Source organism: Giraffa tippelskirchi, chromosome 2 (genome assembly GCF_054371585.1).
Source record: "Giraffa tippelskirchi isolate mGirTip1 chromosome 2, T2T-mGirTip1v1.2.pri, whole genome shotgun sequence".
Taxonomy (NCBI): Eukaryota; Metazoa; Chordata; class Mammalia; order Artiodactyla; family Giraffidae; genus Giraffa; species Giraffa tippelskirchi.
Window position 1 is genome coordinate 192,449,748 of NC_137276.1, and position 14,531 is coordinate 192,464,278.

The 14,531-nt window shown below is 33.9% G+C and overlaps 1 protein-coding gene across 1 annotated transcript in view; it reads left to right on the plus strand.

The window, feature by feature from the left end:
• The window catches only part of LOC145539113 (uncharacterized), a 748,246-nt gene that overhangs the window by 538,133 nt on the left and 195,582 nt on the right, over window positions 1-14,531 (plus strand). Inside the window, exon 5 of the mRNA XM_081572604.1 lies at window positions 13,311-13,380. The gene's annotated coding sequence lies outside the window, so the exon portion shown is untranslated. The remainder of the gene's footprint in view (window positions 1-13,310; window positions 13,381-14,531) is intronic.

Here is a 14,531-nt window from a genome sequence, read left to right on the forward strand (position 1 = left end):
CCAATCCTGTCACTTCATGGCAAATATAAAGAGGAAAAGTAGAAGCAGTGACTTTTTTTGTTTGTTTTTCTTCTTGGGCTCCAAAGTCACTGGAGAAGGTGACTGCAGCCATAAAATTAGAAGACACTTACTTTTTGGAATTAAAACTATGATAAACCTAGACAGCATATTAAAAAGCAAAGACATCACTTTCCTGACAAACATCTGTATAGTTAAAGCTATGGTCTTTCCAGTAATCATGCATGGATGTGAGAGCTGCACCAGAAAAAAGGCTGAGCATAGAAGAATTGATGCCTTTGAATTGTGGTGCTGGAAAAGACTACTGAGAGTCCCTTAGCAAGATCAAACTAGTCAACCCTAAAGGAAATCATCCCTGAATATTCATTGGAAGGACTGATGCTGAAGCTGAAGCTCCAATACTTTGGCCACCTGCTATGAAGAGCCAACTCACTGGAAAAGACTGATGTTGGGAGAGATGGAAGATAAAAGGAGAAGAGGGCAGCAGAGGATGAGATGGTTAAATAGCATCACTGACTCAATGTATGTGAACCTGGGGAAATTCAGAGAGATAGTTAGGTACAGGGAGGCCTGGCATGCTGCAGTCCCTGGGGTCGCAAAGAGTCAGACTGACTTAGTGACCGAACAATAACAAATATTTATTTAATCAAAAATACATCAAGAAGAATAAAAAAACTTGAACATGGAATAGTGATACAAATAAAAATCAATACTAACTTGGTAGATATAAATCTTTAACATACCTGTCATTGTTTTAAGTGTAAATGTACTAATAACTCCTATTATAAGACTAATATTTTCAGACTGGTTGAAAAAATACATGATACTTTAAAAATGCACAGATTGCACATAAAGGTGGCTGAAAATAAAAGGACAGGGAAATGCTTTTCGTTAAGTCACTATCTGAAGATAAGCTGATGAAATAGACTTTAAGGCACAGCGCATTTCAAGAAAGAGACCACGTGATGGCATAAAGGAGAAAGAGATAATACTTGATGGTAAAAGAATCAATCAATATGAAAAATAATATATTTAAATTATGCACATACATTAATACAATCTCAAAATATTTAAACAAAAAACAATTAAACTAAAGGCAGTAAAAGGAAAACAGAACACTGAGAGAGAAAAAAAAAAACAGGAAAAAAATCAGCAAAGTTCAGCAGTTCCATGTAACAATTAACAAACTATTTGACATATACAAAACACTGCAACTGACAATGACAAAATACCCATCTTTTTATGTTCATATTGAAAATTTAGAAAAATTGACAGATTTCTAAAAGTGCATAAGTTTTTAAAACTGAAAGAAAAAATAATAGAAAATCTGAATTCTTAACACTAATTTAAAAAAGAAAACCATAATTAAAAGACTTCCCTCAAAGAAATATCCAAGTCCAGATATCTTTCTCAATGATTTCTTTTAAACATTTGACATGAATCTTGAATAGTCCCTTTTAGATGATAAGAAGGAAGAATTGTTGAGCATTCCCATAAAACTAATGAAGTTTCGTTTTCCATACCTGAGAAGTACATTAAAGGAATAGAGAAGTAGCCTCTGAGAGTCGGTAGCTGGTCTTACACTTTTATCAAGGCTTTCCTGTTCCTAAGAACTTGTATGGTACTCACAGCTATGCCCATGGTGCTCTCGTCCATTGAACAATTTAACATCAACATCAGACAAGACTCCTCTGGAAACTGAGTGGATCAGTTCAAAACAAGACCAATCCGTATTCATGCACAATTTTAGAGAAAACAGTAATGTTACCCAAAGTACTAAAATAACCAAATATTCTATCTAGCTGATGCAAATCACTGCTGCTTCTTTACTAATGACTTTTCCCTCATACTGCTCTTTCTATCTTCTGGAAAAGAAATATTAAAATATTACGTTAGAGTATTATTCCCACTTTCTGATGGTATCTAATCTAGGACAATGCCACATTTCCATAAATCCTCAGGAAATTCTCAACATAAAAAAATTACTACAAAAGAGAGGGGATGTATGTATACCTATGGCTGATTCTTGTTGAGGTTTGACAGAAGACACCAAAATTCTGTAAAGCAATTATTCTTCAATTAAAAAACAATTACTATATAAACAAAAACTCTGTTACTGAGACATCCATTGATTTCAGTGGTGAGCATACATCCTCACTGAAACAAGATAGCAAACCCAGCTTTATTCAAATACAGTTGTGTTCTTCATAATATTTTTTCTTGAGGGCATTGACATTTTGAATGTGCTTGTAAAATGGTGTGAGAGCATGGAAATGAGATTGTGAAACTGGAGGAAGAAGAATGCCTACAATCCAGAGCCCTAAAGATTTTCAGGAGGATGATACAATGGTTGCCCTGGATGTTTTATAATTTTATAAGAAATTATATTTTTTGGAAAGCAGATTTTTCACTGTGCTAATTTAAGAATGACACAAAGTTCATTGCTTACTGATTTTTTCTGACTTTAATTTTTGTGTGTTAATGGTAAGATTATTTATAAGGTTTACTAGAATCACTGAAGAGGTAGGTTGTTTGCATTAAGCAATTCTCTGTCAATTCTGAATACAGTGAATTTTTATTTTTTTATATTTGAGGTAAATGAAATAAAAACCAAGTAAGTCATCTTCCTTTAAATTTAACTCAATTTTATTTCATACTGGGCATGGCACATAGCTGTTAGTTAATAGGTACACCCCTAACCTGAGAATAAAATATTTTTTAAAAAAGCTTTAATCAAATGTCTTCCCTTATTGAATCTGAAAGCTTTACTGATATCTGGAGGTGGAGCACTTATTGGAATGCAAATTCATTTCAGCATGGAAAATGATTTCGAACATTCATTATAGTTTCTATTTATAGTATTTTTAACTTTTTCATAAGTTAATGAACAAAATAGCAACCTGCCACCTTATAATGTATCACAAGATAAATTGAAGGAGATGTGCTGTTTTCACCTTTCTGATGAAACTAAAATGTGATAGATGAAATGTCAGAGCATTATAATAAATACAAAAGCTAATAGCCTATTAATCTTACTTCATATGTGATGTACCAAATTAATAAAGATTATTTCTGTGTTGCATCTATTTTTAAGTTTTCTTTAGTATCCTTGTTAGTTATAAACTGTAAACTTCATAAAGTTGAAGGTGAGGAAATGGAACTATTTAAATCAATCTGCAATTCTCTACTAATGTTCAGTTAATAAACTATATTTAACACATAGATACATGTATGTTATAGATATGTTTCTATGCTATATATATACACATATTATATATTTCTATGTCATATAATTGTTATAGATATGTTTCTAAGTTATATATATATACACATCATATATTTCTATGTCATGCATTTACCATAAGATCTGTATATATATATATAGCATAGAAACATATCTGTATCTACAGAAACATACATATATCTATAATTTTTATGCTGTATATACAAAGAAAAGGCTTCTACGATGGCTCAACAGGTAAAGAATCTGCCTGCAATGCAGGAGACACAAGAGACACAGATTCGATCCCTGGGTTGAGAAGATCCCCTAGAGAAGGAAATGGCAACCCACTCCAGTACTCTTGCCTGGGAAACCCCATGGACAGAGGAGCCTAGTGGGTTACAATCCACAGGGTCACAAAGAGTCAGACACGACTGAGCAACTAAGCACAGCACATACAGAGAAAGGGGGAAGCTTGATTGAAGTATTGTCTTGAGAAATTTACTTAAACAATATAGTTTTTAAAACCACAGCAACTCTGAATTTGTCATTATTTATAAATGATAAACATACTGTCTTAAGATAGTACCCTTTGTTTTCTTCAAAGTAGAATGCTCTGATTATATTAAATATAATTATGGCTTAAAACACTCTTCCATGTATTTGACATATACTCTTTTAATAAAGAACACACAATATTCATTGAAAGATTATATGCTCAAGGCTATGGTTTTCCAGGAGTCATGTATGGATGTGAGAGTTGGACTATAAAGAAAGCTGAGCTCCAAAGAATTGATGCTTTTGAACTGTGGTGTTGGAGAAGACTCTTGAGAGTCCCTTGGACTGCAAGGAGATCCAATCAGTCCATCCTAAAGGAGATCAGTCTTGGGTGTTCATTGGAAGGACTGATCTTGAAGCTGAAACTCCGATACTTTGGCCACCTCATGTGAAGAGTTGACTCATTGAAAAAGATTCTAATGCTGGGAAGGATTGGGGGCAGGATGAGAAGGGGACGACAGAGGATGAGATGGTTGGATGGCATCACCAACTCAATGGACATGGGTTTGGGTAGACTCCTGCAGTTGGTGATGGACAGGGAGGCCTAGCATGCTGTGGTTCATGGGGTCGCAGAGTCGGACATGACTGAGCGACTGAACTGAACTGATATGTCAAATATTACCGATTTGTATTGGATATGTAGATAAGTATGTACATACAATAATATAGGACAAGTAATCTGGTATTTAAAATAAAGATGTGGGATAATTTTGACATTTAATATTATTTATTAAATATTAGTTTATTTATATATAATTAATTTATGTATTAAATATTGATATTAAATATTAAGATAATATTAATATCTTTTACAAGACAAAGCACATAATGAGTGTAGGAAATCTTTCTGTCCAAACTTTAAGGAAGTGCTCAGAAGAATGATGAAAAATATGGTTTTAAATTAAAATTTTAAGCTGTTGCTTATATCTAATGCATTAAAAATTTATATTTATAAATCCATCCTAAAGAATACGACAGATCTAAAAAATCATAGATTGAATATATACTATCCCCTAAAAAAATAATCATTTATTAATGCTTAGATGTATGTTTGAGTTCTATTTATTCCTAATTAAAAATGATTGAATAAACATTTCCATTATGAAATACTTTCAGAAATGAAAATTTTCTTCTTTGTCAGTCATAAACTGCTGGATATTTGAGACTTTACTGTCACAGAAGCTGTGTTGCCTTACACTGTAATAATTTTATTTTCTCCCACTTTTATCTTAATTTTATGGCAGGCTTTTATACTTTTATGATTCCCTAGAACACACTGAAATTTCCATTGTGTTTTAAGGTTTTAGAATTCCAACACATTTTGTACTCAATCTGGGGTCCCACAAATATTTTCATTGTTACAAAGACAATGGGTGACTTTTGGGGTTTAAACTTAAAATTCAAATATACTTAACTATCCAATTGGCTAAATAAAAGAAATTTTAATGTCTTAGTTTCCCAAAGCTCTAATCAAAGTGACCTAATTTTAATCTCAAAGAAGCTCAATTAGAATATAATTGAAACATCACATGGGAAATTTAATTTATCCTATTAAACCTTGATTCAAAAATTAACATGTGATTAAAGGAAATTGTCAAAGTGAAACATAGAGAATGGAAAGCTTAAAAGTCAGAACAACTTATTTAGCAAAATCTTTCCTAAAGAGCCCCTGTGTTCTCAGGATAAGGATAGAACTATTTTAACAGGTGTCATAATTTCCTAGGTAGAATATTTCTCCAAAGTCATTTCCCCTCACTTTAGATTGATGAGTTGTAAACATTCTGTTACTAATTTTGTTTTCCATTTAGAATGATAGTAGAAAGAATTGCCACTTTGGATAACATAAGAATTACAATTTGCAAAAAAAAAGTTTATTTTTACTTTTAAACGAAATAAAGTTATTTACCTTTAGTATCTTAATGTGTTCTACTGCTATGTTTCTTCCCAAAGTGTAACCAGCTCTAGAATGTAGAAATACCAGTGTCCAGGCTGCAAAATATGATGCATCTACCAAGGCAGTATCATGTTTAAAGTGAGTCCATTGGTCCTTCTGGCAAGACATTCAGACTTAGTTCTGTACGTATTCTTACTTTAGGGATGTGGCCTAAATCCAGAGCTAGTTCACTAAACATGATCCTAGCATTGTAAAAACGCTTCAAAATGAGGGATGTATACAAAGGAAAGGCAGGAGAAAAAAAATGAACTTTTACTGAAGTGCTTATATTATGTACTAACAGGTCATTTGAAAACAGTGAATATTTGAAATGACCTTGGTAGAGAGAAATAAACAATTAAATAAATAAAATGTCACAGAGCAGCACAAACTGTCACCCTCCAATACAAGTCAAACACCTACTCTAATGAATGACTCTCATGCCCATAATACAGTTTTGTGAATTGCTTATGTTGATGGTGTGTGGCACATCATTTACATTCCATGATAAATAATAAAACATCTCTGGTGGCCCAGCACTTCCATTATGCTCTCTATTATAGTCTGACCAGGTTGAAATTGAATTTCAAATTTAAAATCTACTCTGTCCTATTGCAGTTTTACAACTGAACTTGCATTACTTAAGCTTTGTTCATAGTACTTCTAGAGACCACAAACCAGGGTTTAATTGTTAATTAATTAGATAATATGTCTGGGTAAAAGACACAGATTAAAATGGATGAAAAATTATAATATTGCTTTGAAAAAAAATTGATGGATAAATCTGCTTTTCACCTATAGTACATTTAATATTCTTTCAAATTATCAGTAAAGGTAGTTTAAACATTATGTTGAATACCACATTGAATTTTGTTCTTCGATGCATAAAAAATCATTTTCCTATTCCTTTTGAGTAATATTTCACCCTTTATCCAATTAGAGCAAAGAATTTATGTGGTCCAAATAAACTAGCTGCATATATGAGCAGCAGTATTTCAAGGGGAATATGCCCTCAATGATTTATCAGAAAACCTTGTTAACTTGTAAGAATGATTCATAGGTTGCTGACTGAAAAGCAAAGCAGAGCCTGTGAGAAGAACCAAGTAGACTGAATTCTGAATCTATATTGGTTTTAATAACTATCAATACCATTAATTTTCTAACCCTTTTTACTATGAAATCTTTATGAAATATGCCACTGCAGAATGATGACTTATATTTATTGCCTTAAACAGCTAAATTTTGTTGCTCTTGATTGAATGCTAATTATTAATATTATTATTATTGCTAATTATTATTATGATTATTATTATTTAGAGACATCCCAGATGCCAATCCACCTGCAAATGCAGGAGACGTTAAGAGACACAAGTTCGATCCCTAGGTCAAGAAGATTCCCTGGAGAAGGAAATGGCAACCCACTCCACTACTTTTGCCTGGAAAATTCCGTGGGCAGATGAGCCTGGCAGTTTACAGTACATGGGGCCGCAAAGAGTCAGACATGACTGAATGACTCAGAACTCAGGTTATTATTATTATTTAGTAGACCCTTTACTATGTTGAAAAGATCCCCTGGAGAAGGGAAAGGCCACTCACTCGAGTATTCTGGCCTGGAGAATTCCATGGACTGCATAGTCCATGGGGTCGCAAAGAGTCAGACACGACTGAGCGACTTTTACTTCACTTCACTTCACTTACTATGTCCCAGGCATATTGCTAAAAACTTTGCATGCTTAATGTGTTGGAGTTTTTCACAGCAACACAGTACGGCTGATGCTCTCATTATTTGCATTTCATCTGTAAGTAAACACAGGTTTATGAAGACTAAGATGAAACAGGTAGAAAGACAGAGCAGCCACCTCATATCCCCAACTTATTTTTCCACTGACTTTAAGTCACTATGCACTGATTTCTCATTTTACATCCAAACAATTTTTGCTTTCAAACTTAGATTGTGAATGTGGCAAGTGATAGGGCCATATAGGCTTCCCAGGTGGTGTTAGTAGTAAAGAAGCCGCTTACCAATGCAGGAGACTTAAGAGACATGAGTTCAATCCCTGGGTCAGGAAGATTCCCTGGAGGAGGATATGGCAACCCATTCCAGTATTCTTGCCTGGAGAATCCCATGGACAGAAGAGCATAGCAGGCCCCAGTCCATAGGATCGCAAAGAGTCAAACCCAACTGAAGTGACTTAAGTGTTAATCACTCAGTCATGTCCACCTCTTTGAGACCTCATGAACTACAGCCTGCCAGGCTCCTCTGTCCATGGAATTCTCCAGGCAAGAATACTGGAATGGATGCCATTCCCTTCTCCAGGGAAGTGACTTAGCACATAGGTATATATTTGTATATAAAGCACATATGTGTGCATGCATATATATATATATGTATATATATGTATAGTCAAACTAAGATGAGGCCGTTAAGGTGCTCCCTAATTCAATATGACTGTGTCCTTATGAAAAGGAAAAGATTTGTCCATAGAGAAACATGCAGACAGGGAGAACAACATGTGAGAGTGAAGGCAGAGTGACTCATTTATAAGCCAAGGAAAAGATGGCCGACACACCACCGGAAACTAGCCAGGAAACTAGATTCTCCCTCATATTCCCCAGAAGGAACCAACCCTGTCAGCACCTTGATCTCAGACATCTAATCCTGTAAAACTGTGAAACAATGCACTTCTGTTAAAGATATTTACTTTGTGGTGCTTCATCATAACAATCTATGTAAACTAACACAAATATGCTGTGCTTTTTTACTTGAATTAAGACGTATACTATATCATAATGATATATGATGAAACTATGAATGCAATTCACTAATATATTTTGTTCAAAACAGCAAATCCATTTTTGGCCTAAGAATCTAAAAGTTAAAAACACAGTATTTAAAAGTGAACATAAACTTTAAAAATCAAGTTAGATATAAAAGTCTCCTACTAAAATTAAATTGCTCTTCATTTCTTGATTTTGGAAATTAAACACAATGGCATATTTAATGCAAAGTTTTAACTCACTAAACTGTAGTAAAGAGGTAGTTGAATAGAATTCCATAACTATCAGTTCAGTTCAGTTGCTCAGTCGTGTCCAACTCTTTGCGACCCCATGAATTGCAGCATGCCAGGCCTCTCTGTCCATCACCAACTCCCGGAACCTACCCAAACCCATGTCCATCAAGTCAGTGATGCCATCCAACCATATCATCCTCTGTCATCCCCTTCTCCTCCTGCTCCCAATCCTACCCAGCATCAGGGTCCTTTCCAATGAGTCAACTCTTCGCATGAGGTGGCCAAAGTATTGGAGTTTCAGCTTCAACATCAGTCCTTCTATAGTTTTTCAAAATTAGACATGGTCCTTTTCAAGTATCTAGTTTTCAAAGTGGTTTTGAAATAATGACCTGACACACAAACACAGTAGCACATTTAAAATTTGTTGAATACAAACAAATAATTATGTTTCTAGGAAAATCTTTTAAAAATAGAATAGTAGTTTTAGAAGAAACTGGATTTTCATTTGGGCTTAAGTTATTTGCAAGAGACCTGGGTCTGATTCCTGGGTCAGAAGATCCCCTGGACAAGAAAATGGCTACCCACTCCAGTATTCTTGGCTGGAGAGTTCCATGGACAGAGGAGCCTGGAGGGCTACAATTCATGGAATTGCGAAGAGTCAGATACACCTGAGCAACTTTCACTTCACTGTTTTCTGTTAAAGTCCAAAGCAGCGCTTGTTTTCATACCTGAATTGAATTTGGAAAAATTCAGGCTGCTTTCCAACATTGACCTTTAAGGAAATATCTCTTCCTGGTCTTGGAAAAAAGTTCCTTTTTTTTGTTGTTGTTATTTTCTGTGGAATATTTCTACAAGTATTTGATCAACTGGGCAAGAATCCATACATTAAGGACTGTTAAGACTTTCTTTAGAATACTGTTGAACAGAGAACTGCAATAGAAAAAGAACTTAGCAAAAATCACTAATGAAATATGTCATTCAATTGTTTTAATATTATGGTCTAAAATCTGAAGAATAATATCAACTTCATTTAATTCTAAAAGAAAAATTTGTATTTTTCATACTCTTCTTTGTCATTAAGCCAGTTGTTCTACAGAGAGTCTCACTTATTTGAATTACCATTGCCCTTTCTACATGAAATACTGAATTCACATTCAATTTGTTTAACTTAATAGAAAATATTTATAATAAAGATAATAATGAATCACTCAGAAAGATACTCAGAACTTTTATTTTTGGCCCAAGTGAGTATTTTCAAACTAATCTAGGTCACCAACAATAGTTTCTTCACCTTTGATTCAAAGCTTCTCGATTGTTAGATTTTAAAACCTAACTTTAAAAAACTTAAAGAAAAAAAGTATTGTAATGTCTTAATTTTGACTTTTCATTTTAATGTGCATTCTGGCAACTTACTTTAACATTTTGAAAAAAAAAATTTGTATTTACTTTTTGTAAACAAAAATAGACTACATAGAAATTATACTAGAGTATTAATATTTTACATCAAATATTGTTTAGTGTGCTTTCAACAACAAATATTATAGCAGATTTTCTTTTTATTCATTGGGTTATTTCAACCTTTGTTTGAATAGATAAGCCAATTAATAATAATTCACAAGTAATTTTATCATGAAAATTTATCTTCATGATCGTGGCCATACATTTCCTATACTTGTGACTTATTTCCATAAGTTACATAAAAGTAGGCTTTTTCTCATTTTATTGTCTTAAAATCAATTGTAGAAGTCAGTATAAAACTTATAAATGTCAGGAATATATGGATAAATTTGGACAAGGTCCAGTTTACAGAAACAGCCTCCTTTTAAAATATTACATGTTTTATCTCTGTTTCCTGTCTTCCTGCTTCTCTCTCTCTGACTCTGTGACTAAATACCAATTAAAATATATTTTACTTATTTTTTGTAATTTTATATTTGTATGTACTTCATTAGAATTTAAAAAATAAAAGTAAAATATTTAAACTAGATTTAGATCGTATAAAATGAATCTATAAAATATGATAATGTTTTAGTCACTATAGGCTAAGTTTTGCAGTGGTAAAAATAGATCCATAATCACAGTGGCTCTGCAAACAAACATCTATTCCCTGTTCACATAAAGGTGGACACAGCGTCAAATGATCTCTAGGACCACTGTGCTCCATGATTTTGATTGCTTTAATCTTCAACCACAAAGTCTCAATAGAAAGTGCTTTCCCAGTGCCACAGCACAAACATAGAGCCCTGTTGTGTTTCACAGGAGCAATAATACACTTTGTCCGGAAGTGACCACATGTTCATTATCCATGAATCAGTTATACTGATTACTGTCACAATTATTACTGACACAATTATTACTGTCACAATTAAATCATAAAGGCTGAAGAGATGTGCCTGGAAATAGAGGTTTTGCTTGGGCAAATGAAGTCCCCATAACAAATCATATTATTATTTCAATTTCACAGGGGAAGGAAAGTGGAATCAGAAAACCTAACAACCTCTTTAAGGTTGGACAATGCTTAATGAAAGAGAATTTTGAAAGGTGTGTATTTTTAAGTCTCAGTTACTCCCACACTCTGTTTAGTTTAAGAACCAAATCTGAAATGAGTAATCCACTGTGGCAGAAATTTGCCCCACTGTAAATTAGGACAGATTGTTTTATCCTTGGAGTTATATATATATGTAATTCTCTGTCTATAACTAGATATAAACATAAAAATATGCACAGCTACAGATTCCGATGTCATATATTAGCAGCTACACTGATGACTGTTGCATTTCTCAACATCATGATAAATAGGAAAAGAACAGAAATTCTAAAAATATTGATACATACCTTTAAACATGTGTCCTGTGTCATTTACATGGAGGGAATCAGACAACTCAACCAAATGCAAAGTAGATTTTAACCCAGAAAGTAGTCCAAAAATGGGGAGAAATTGTACGTATATAATTTATTATATATGCTGTGCTATTCTTAGTCACTCAGTTGTGTCCAACTCTTAATGACCCCATGGACCATAGCCTGCTAGGCTCCTCTGTCCATGAGGATTCTCCAGGCCAGAATACTGGAGTGAGTTGCCCAGCCTTCCTCCAGGGGCTCTTCCCAACCCAGGGATCAAACCCAGGTCTCCCACATTGCAGGCGGATTCTTTTTTATTTTTTTTAACTTTTTTAAAATTAATTTATTTTTATTGGAGGCTAATTACTTTACAAATTTGTAGTGGTTTTCTGACATATATTGACATGAATCAGCCATGGGTGTACATGTGTTCCCCATCTTGAACCCCCCTCCTACCTCCCTCCCCATCCCATCCTTCAGGGTCATCCCAGTGCACCAACCCTGAGAGCCCTGTCTCATGCATCAAACCTGGACTGGCGATCTATTTCACATATGGTAATATACATGTTTCAATGCTATTCTCTCAAATCACCCCACCCTCGCCTTCCCCTACAGAGTTCAAAAGTCTGTTCTTTACACCTGTGTCTCTTTTGCTGTCTCACGTGTAGGGTCATCATTATCATCTTTCTAAATTCCATATATATGAGTTAATATACTGTATTGGAGTTTTTCTTTCTGACTTATTTCACTCTGTATAGGCTCCAGTTTCACCCACCTCATCAGAACTGATTCAAACGTATTCTTTTTAATAGCTGAGTGATATTCCATTGTGTATATGTACCACAGCTTCCTTATCCATTTGCCTGCTGATGGACATGTAGGTTGCTTCCATGTCCTGGCTATTATAAACAGTGCTGCAATGAACATTGGGGTACACATGCCTCTTTCAACTTTGGTTTCCTCGATGTATATGCCCAGCAGAGGGATTGCTGGGTCATATGGGAGTTCTATTTCCAGTTTTTTAAAGAAATCTCCATACTGTTCTCCATAGTGGCTGTACTAGTTTGCATTCCCACCAACAGTAAGAGGGTTCCCTATTCTCCACACCCTCTCCAGCATTTATTGTTTGTAGACTTTTTGATAGCAGTCATTCTGACCAGCGTGAGATGGTACCTCGTTGTAGTTTTGATTTGCATGTCTCTGATAATGAGTGATGTTGAGCATCTTTTCATGTGTTTGTTAGCCATCTGTATGTCTTCTTTGGAGAAATGTCTGTTTAGTTCTTTGGCCAATTTTTTGTTTGGATCACTTATTTTTCTGGAATTGAGCTGCATGAGCTGCTTGTATATTTTTGAGATTAATTCTTTGTCAGTTGCTTCTTTTTCTATTATTTTCTCCCATTCTGAAAGCTGTCATTTCACTTTGCTTATAATTTCCTTCGTTGTGAAAAAGCTTTAGAGTTTAATTAGGTCCCATTTGTTTATTTTTATTTCCATTAATCTGGGAGTTGGGTATAGAGGATCCTGCTGTGATTTATGTTAGAGAGTGTTTTGCCTATGTTTTCCTCTAAGAGTTTTATAGTTTCTGGTCTTACATTTAGATCTTTAATCCATTTTGAATTTATTTTTTTGTATGGTGTTAGAAAGTGTTTTAGTTTCATTCTTTTACAAGTGATTGACCAGTTTTCCCAGCACCACTTGTTAAAGAGATTGTCTTTTCTTCATTGCAGGCAGATTCTTTACCAACTGAGCCACCAGGAAAGCTCAAAAATACTGGAGTGGGATAAAATTGACTACATGGTAAATGCTCTGTTTTCCTAAAGTGCAACACTAGGTTTTATTTTTTTACAGGTCAACCTATACATTTCTGTGTGACCTTTGCCTCAAAATTTAAATGTTGTTTACTAAGAGTTATTTTCCATAAGTTTATACCCTTCAGAGTCTAATTTTCTATGCCTTTAGCTATTTCTTCTATTTCCATACTTCTTAATAGCTTGATTAAGTTGAAATTTATTGATTTATAAATTTCAAAGAAGTTAAAATGGATATCTACAATGAAAAAATGAGTATTTTATTTGACTCTGCCTTCATATATTCCTTCACCTCTAACCAATATCAACATATCATAATTATTTGCTAAATCCAATATCTGTCATTTATAAAATCATGATCATGATACACACTTTTTTTTGCAAATGCGTTTCACAATATACTCTGAGGTGGATCATTTCAATGTGGACAGTTGTGTCCATACTAGTTTTGAGTTGTGAGTTTAGTTCTTAAAACTATTGAATTAGTTCTTTGGTGATACATTCTCTATATTTTCTCTGTTCTCTCTTTTTTTAGAATTCCTTTTATATTGATATCAGTTTGCCTGTTTGTTTGCTTGTTTTAGTGGATACTTTTATTTATCTTCCCCTCTAAAATCATTGGCTATTCAGCGAAACCATATTTCCAGTTTTCCTTGATTCTTGATACAGTCAGAGCAGAATACTTCACCAATGAAACTGAATAAGAGAAATGTCTGAACTTGTGGTTTTGCTTGTTTGGAAGATACTCACAATGGAGTTTTATATTCTTTTCCCTTTTGATGAATAGAAATGATGAGCAACATTGAAAACTACATATTTAGGATGAGAATGCTACTCTGCCACTCTATGTTCCCTCCATAACTTGTGTAGCAAAATCTGTCACACACTATTGATTATTATATAAAATTGACAGCCGATTTGTTTGAAATATTAAATTCTGATGTTTTTGGTTATTACTGTTAGAATTCTACTTTAACCAGTAATATGTTTATTTTAGCCCTTCCTTTTTACATCACTTTCTCAGATGATGAACACTTTTACTTCTGCTATTATATTTTTAATGAACTCTTTCCTGTTCTTGGATATTTGTTTCTTTTTTTTTTTTTAATTCTGTACTTTGATACTTTCTCTGTTTCCTCT